Source organism: Triticum dicoccoides, chromosome 3A (genome assembly GCF_002162155.2).
Source record: "Triticum dicoccoides isolate Atlit2015 ecotype Zavitan chromosome 3A, WEW_v2.0, whole genome shotgun sequence".
Classification (NCBI taxonomy): Eukaryota; Viridiplantae; Streptophyta; class Magnoliopsida; order Poales; family Poaceae; genus Triticum; species Triticum dicoccoides.
The window spans coordinates 672,297,716-672,303,948 of record NC_041384.1 but is presented as its reverse complement, the minus strand read 5'-3'; the positions used below and the strand labels follow the sequence as shown (position 1 = coordinate 672,303,948).

Sequence of the window (6,233 nt, the reverse complement as noted above, 5' to 3'; positions counted from 1 at the left end):
GGCCGGGTGGCGTTGGCGGCGGCGGGGCCTGCATGTCCCCGCGCGCAGCTCCCTGCCCGGGGCGTGGGGGCGGCGGCGGTGCTCCTCGGCTTGATGTCGGCTCTGCGTCCCAGCAGCGGTGGCCGGCGGCTCGCGCGGTGGTGGTGCGGCCCCTTGGCGGCAAGACGGCATGGTGGCGCTGGTTGGCCGGTGGCGCGCCCCCAGCCCAGATCAGGGCCCACGGGCCCCATCTGGGTCCTAGCGGGCCGGCCTCCGGCGTGGCTTCGTCGTCGTCTGTGTGGTGAGGAGGAGGAGCAGCTCGGACGGGGGGCAGCGACGCCGACGGCGTGCCAGCTGCGGCGCGGAGGCGGGAGCTGTCCAGGCCTCTGAGGGCCTGACCGGGCCTGTGGGGCCACGGGCCCGGTAGGCTCCTGCTTTGGCGTCCGGTCGGCTACCGTCATGGACGGTGGAGGTGGGGCCCTCCAGTATGCTAACGGTGCTGCTGCCCTAGTCTCGGCTCCCCTTCTTCGTTGTGCAGGCCATATTTGCGGTACCGTGGTGAGACAACGTGGGAAGTTTCGTGTCTGTGTTGGCGCAGGGTGGTGGTCGGTTTGGTGGTGAGCTCCGGAGTGCCTGAGGTGGAGGAGGGGATCCGGAGAAATACCTATTGGCTTGGCCGACACCAATGCGGTGGCGCCTGAGGGTACCACCGGACCTTCCTGGAGGGCGTCGGGGCTACCCTTCCTCTCTCCTCACCGCATACCGGGGGAAACCCCTGGCAACAGCGTCGTCATCGTCGCGTCCCTTCTTGGAGGTGTTGATTGGTACCGGCGCTTCGGAGTCTCGGAGCTTGGGGGACGATTTCCGGTGGACGCAGCGGTCGCGAGGCTTCGTCGTTTTTGTTGATCCGCCGTTATCGGCATTTGTTTCCTTTCTTTTTTCTCTTTCTTTTCTTTTGGGCGTGATTGTGCTGCTTCCGCCCCAGTATCTATCATTGGTTGTAACTGATGGTTGCTTTGTAATCAAAGCGAGGGGAAACCCTTTTTCTTAAACAGGAGATAAATTTCGGCGTTCTAAATTTTTTTACAAAGAAAACTTAAAATTTACCAAATAAAAAATTCGCTGAGCGCGGCGTAGTCGTCGTCGTCCTGCTCCTTCTTCACGCGGCTGGACCCCTGCCCGGGGTCGCCCTGGCGGACAGGTTTGGTCGGTGGCGGCGCGTCGTCGTCACTGTCTTCAAGCACGATGACGCCCCCTTCCTCGCGCCCACGGCGGCGCACGGCGATCTCTGCCAGGGCGCGGCGCTGGCGCTCCATCTCCAGCCGCGCCCAATCTTCACGCGTCCACTTCATGGCCGCCTCTTCGTCGAGCTCCGGCTCTGTCTTCACGGCGGCGAGCCCTGGCTCCGTCTTCGGCTTGACAAAGCGGGGAGGAGCCGAGGAGGAGGAGGCACGCCCGCCCTCGTTGATGATGATGCCGGTGATGCGTGTGTGTCGGCCGAGCGGCGTTTCCGCGGGCTCGGCCTTCACGCTGAAGAGCGCCGGCGACCCAGAGGAGTGGGAGGAGGAGGAAGAGGATCCGGTCCTCGTCGGCATCCATTGGCCGCCACTCCGGCGGGGGACTGGGGCGGTCGGGTATGTCAGCGGAGGCTCGTTGCTGCCCTCGAGGTGTTCGAGAACGGCATGGAGTGTGCGGTCGGGGGCACCCCACCACAGGCGGCGACCGTCGCTGTTTTTGGTCCCCCGCACCACCGGCGCGTTGTTGGTGGAGGCTACCCGCTCCGCCTGCCGGCGTTTGAAGTACGCCGCCCACGCCTTGTGGTTGCCGGCGGCGTACTCCGGGAGGGCCCGCTGCTCCTCCGTCAGCGACGCCCGCGCACGCTAGATCTCCGTCTGGAAGTAGTCGAGGCGCGTGACGTCGGACAGCGGGGGGAGGGGGGGGACGAGGACGCCCCCGACACTGAGCCTCCACCGCCCCAGCGCGCGCATGTCGGGAGGCGCCGGGTAGTTGGCTTCGTGCAGGAGATGGGCTTCCCACTCGTGCAGAGAGCGGCGGCCGAAGCCATTCGCCGCCGCCCCGTCGCGGGGAACCTTTTGCCCATCGTCTACGGTGGCTCGCCGGCGGTGAACGGGGAGGGAGAGGAAAGAGGGCTCGTCAGCAGTGGCTTTGCACGAGGAGAGAGGGGCTGCGGGCAGGTGTGTCCATCGGTGAGGGAGGCGCTGCTTTATATAGAGGCCGGGGGGTGGCGCCGTGTGTACCCGTGGCGGGGATGGGGCGCGTCGCCGCATAACGCCTCCGGTGAGGAATCAATGAAAGGCTGACCGGCAGCAACCTTGACATTGATTTCCCGCGGGAAACGAAGGCGATGTGAGGACGACGAGCCGCGGGTCGCTTACTTGGCGGGCCCGCCTTCTTTCGCGCAAAAAACGATCGCCTCGGCGCCACCGGGCCCCCCCACCCCCAGCGCGCCGGGTTCTGCCTGGGTCCGCCGGTGCCAGTTTTGGCCCTAACCGGCGAAAACTGAGCTCCTGACGGCGTGACTGGGTCGTTTTTTGGGCGCCGGCGCCGAAAAAGGGGCCTGTTGGGGGTGTAGCTGGAGATGCTCTCAGTTGAAGATCCCTTAGATTTGTTAGCTCGCCCAAAGCTCGAAGCCTATCCATGGGACACCCTGCAACATCCAAGGCACGCAGAGTGCGGAGAGCTCTCATGTTACCCATTCCGTCAGGCAGCTCAGCATTGCCTGGAACAATCAGATGCGACAGGACTGCAACTCGAAGACATGCGACGGAACATGAAGCAGGTTGCCATTCAGTTCCAGTGTCTTCAGATGTTTCAGTGTTCGTATTTGATCAGGCAGTTTGAAGGAATTACCTCTGATCCTCAAATATCTCAGTAAAAAGAGTCTGCACATGCCAGTCAGGTCACATGAAATATTCCTAGAAAAGCTAGCTTCAAGATCCATAACTCGGACGAGTTCAAACTTCCGTATACATGGTATGTCTTGAACAATGCCTGAAAAGATGAGCGATCGAGTTTGCTTGAGTTCCATGCTTCCCAGAACATTGTCATCTTCTGCATTGCTGAAGTGAAGGGAGAGGCGACGAATTTCTAAAGCTCCAGGCCTGGCCTTCAGGTCATTTGTTGTAGTGATGAAGTTCTCCTGCCTGGACTTTGAGGTAATAAGCTCTAGCATTAGATCATGCACCCGGACAGACATCAACTCCCCACCCTCACCGAAAGACGCAGGTTGAATCATACTCCTATTGATGAGTTCAGTTAAATAGCCTTCAGCAATATCCTCTAGATCTTGACTAGGTATTTCCATGACGAAGCCTTCTGCGATCCATCGCCTCAACAAATGGTCCTTCCTAATGATAGAATCCTCAGGAAATGAAACAAGATAAAGCATGCATGTCTTAAGATCATGAGGGAGATCATTATAGCTAAGGTTTAGGACATGGTTCATCCATCTGAAAGCAGGGTTCTCCTCCAACATGGAACCTAAAGAACTTAATATCATCTCCCATTTTGTCCTTAGCATAACTGCTTGACTAGCCAACAGGCTAGCTATGCTTATTGTGGCCAAAGGAACACCTCCACATTTCCTAAAAATTTCCTCTGAAATTTTCTCAAAATGCTCAGGACAGGTATCTTCTCTACCAAAAACTCTCCTGAAAAATAATCTTCTTGAGTCTTGGTTGTTGAGATGTTCAATCTTATAAATACGGTCATGGCGACGATTGCAACAAGCAGCAGCTACATTCTCAATTTGAGTAGTCGTTATAATTCTACTGCCAAGATCATTCTGTGGAACCATGTACTGAATACTATTCCAAGCTTCTGTACTCCATATATCGTCAATCACAATAAGGTACCTGAGACAATTTTATGAAAACAAGTATTTGTCATATTCTCAAATAGTATCAGAATGGTGCTGGAGAGAAACTATCTGCCAAGCTGGTACTACCTAGGCAAGCTCTGTAAAAAAATGTTAAATACTTCTCAGGAACTAATGAGCTTGGAGGGGGGAAATCATTGCCCTCCATAATCTAGTTTTAATGAGCCACTCTTAATTATCTGTGAAACCAAACAATATTTTCTGAAACTATTGGATTTGCAGTTGTTACTGGACATCATTATTCAATCTTTATTGTTTCATTATGACGCCATATAGGAAGAAACATATCATTCAGATGCTATACATCGATAAACATGAAGAATGCAGTCATAATAACTAGTTCTTGCTAGGTAAAAATGAACAGTTCTTGCAATGTGGGATGTGATTAGCAAACTGGACTTGTTTGACATGCCTTTTGCTTAATTTGTATATCTGTCTGCTAGAATTGTATGTTCAAATTTTGGAATTTTGTGAAAATAACTAAAACAAATGAGCTAGCAAGTAGGGAGTTCTAGCAGAGCATGACTCAGGGAGCAGGAAATTAGCAGGTGTGGTGTTGGCAACTAGGTATTTGGTCCAACTGATGCTTGGTACAGTAGGGGAAGACTCGGACTCGGAGATGTCTCGAACTTTTTTGAAAAAAGGAGATGTCTCGAATTAGCTCGCTTCATTTTCTATTTGTCCGGAAGTTAGCCAACAAGGAGACTTCGTTTTATCTCATCTTCTAATAATCTCTATTACTATCATATACTACTCCTTATGTCCCAAAATAAGTGTCTCAACTTTAGTACAAATTTGTACTCTTATTTTGGGACGGAAGGAGTATATTATATTGTTCAGTGTTCCTGCTCATGCTTATGCTTACAAAACAAGGTCTATGTCAAATGTTCCCAAAATTCTTCCTACTGAACGGACAGGTTTTAACCAGGTTTCTTGAAGACAGGCTAAATGAAAGGAAGTGTCACCTCTTGTGTCGCAAGCATTCCGTGACCTTGCGACTCAATTGTTCTTTCTCCCATGTTTCTGATCGGCGAAACCAATCTTCCGGTAAACTTCCATGGCAAGAGTTGTCTTCCCCAACCCTCCAGATGAGAGGAGTGTTTCTGAACCATGGCTCACTCGAACCTATGCTCGGCACCGTCCGATCTAGCAGAGCTCACATGTGGATCCGGGCCCTGTCACTATTCAAATTTCTTTGATCTCGTATTGTTTACTTTAATCCCTTTCTCCTTCATGGTTGACTAGGCCTGCACAAGCTACATATTTTTATGAACATGGTGGGCTGGCTCACCTCCCCATGTTACTGTAGCACAGGAGCCCAAGCCTATAATTTCAAAACAATGATATTCTGTTTGAGGCCTGTTGGCACTGTTCATCTCCCCTCACCATATTTCTGTGCTGAGTATGAGTGCCTACAGCAGAAACTTCTAGCTTCGTATTATGAAACATGCTACAAGCAATTCTCAAAAAAGAAAAAGGAAAAAGAAACATGCTACACGCATTTGTCTCACATTCAAGATTAAGGAAATGTCACATTGGTTTTGTATTTACAAAATAGTTTTAAATATTTTGGTGTCCACCTTGGATTTTGTATGGTGATTTTTCTTTACTTTATGTGAGCTGAAATGCTTTCCCTGTCATAATTCCGGTTCCAAAAATAAATGGCGCACTGCTTCAGACTTTCCTTAAATGTTGGCATATCTTGACATGCAGACATGCAGTTCTGGCACCAACAATACAGTAATCTTTGTCTCTCGACAAAACCAAATGCATAGCACACCCAAAGACAAGCCGCACTCGTGGCTAGATTTTCTTTTTGCTGAGAAATCAAAATTTGGCCTCGCTTCTATAAGAAAGAACCTGAACCCACTTAATATACGGTGTAGTACAGTCTATTCTTGCTTTTGCGAATGTCTTTAAAAGGATAGCAGTTTCTAAACTGGAGTATTTGTATATCATATATGACAGTACAAGATCATTTTCAATGTCAAAATCATCATTATTGGTAGCTGGCCCGCATAGCGAGGGATTAAACAATTATAAATAGAGCAGGTGCATGAGAGACATCCCAGGCAAGTGCACTAATTTATTCTCTACATTGCTAGCATTCAGTAGGTTTATTAGCATGCGTAGGCCTTGTAACCCATCTCTTGATTGTTCCCGCCATGCTTTACTGAACCCGCCATGCACAGATCCCTGTAGAAACTATAGTGAGATGTGTGGTGCTGAGCATAGGTGCGGTTGGACCATGGTTTTATGCAAAATTTCTGCCCTCCAGATCCAACAACGGACACCGCCTTCAGCTCCTTCTCCTTGTCATCCAAGAGGCGGATAATCTTGTCCCTTGGCCTCTCGA

At 51.4% G+C, this 6,233-nt stretch overlaps 1 pseudogene; it reads right to left on the bottom strand.

The window, feature by feature from the left end:
- Positions 1–1,859: 1,859 nt before the first annotated feature.
- On the bottom strand, positions 1,860–3,499 carry LOC119272836 (annotated as a pseudogene).
- Positions 3,500–6,233: the final 2,734 nt, after the last annotated feature.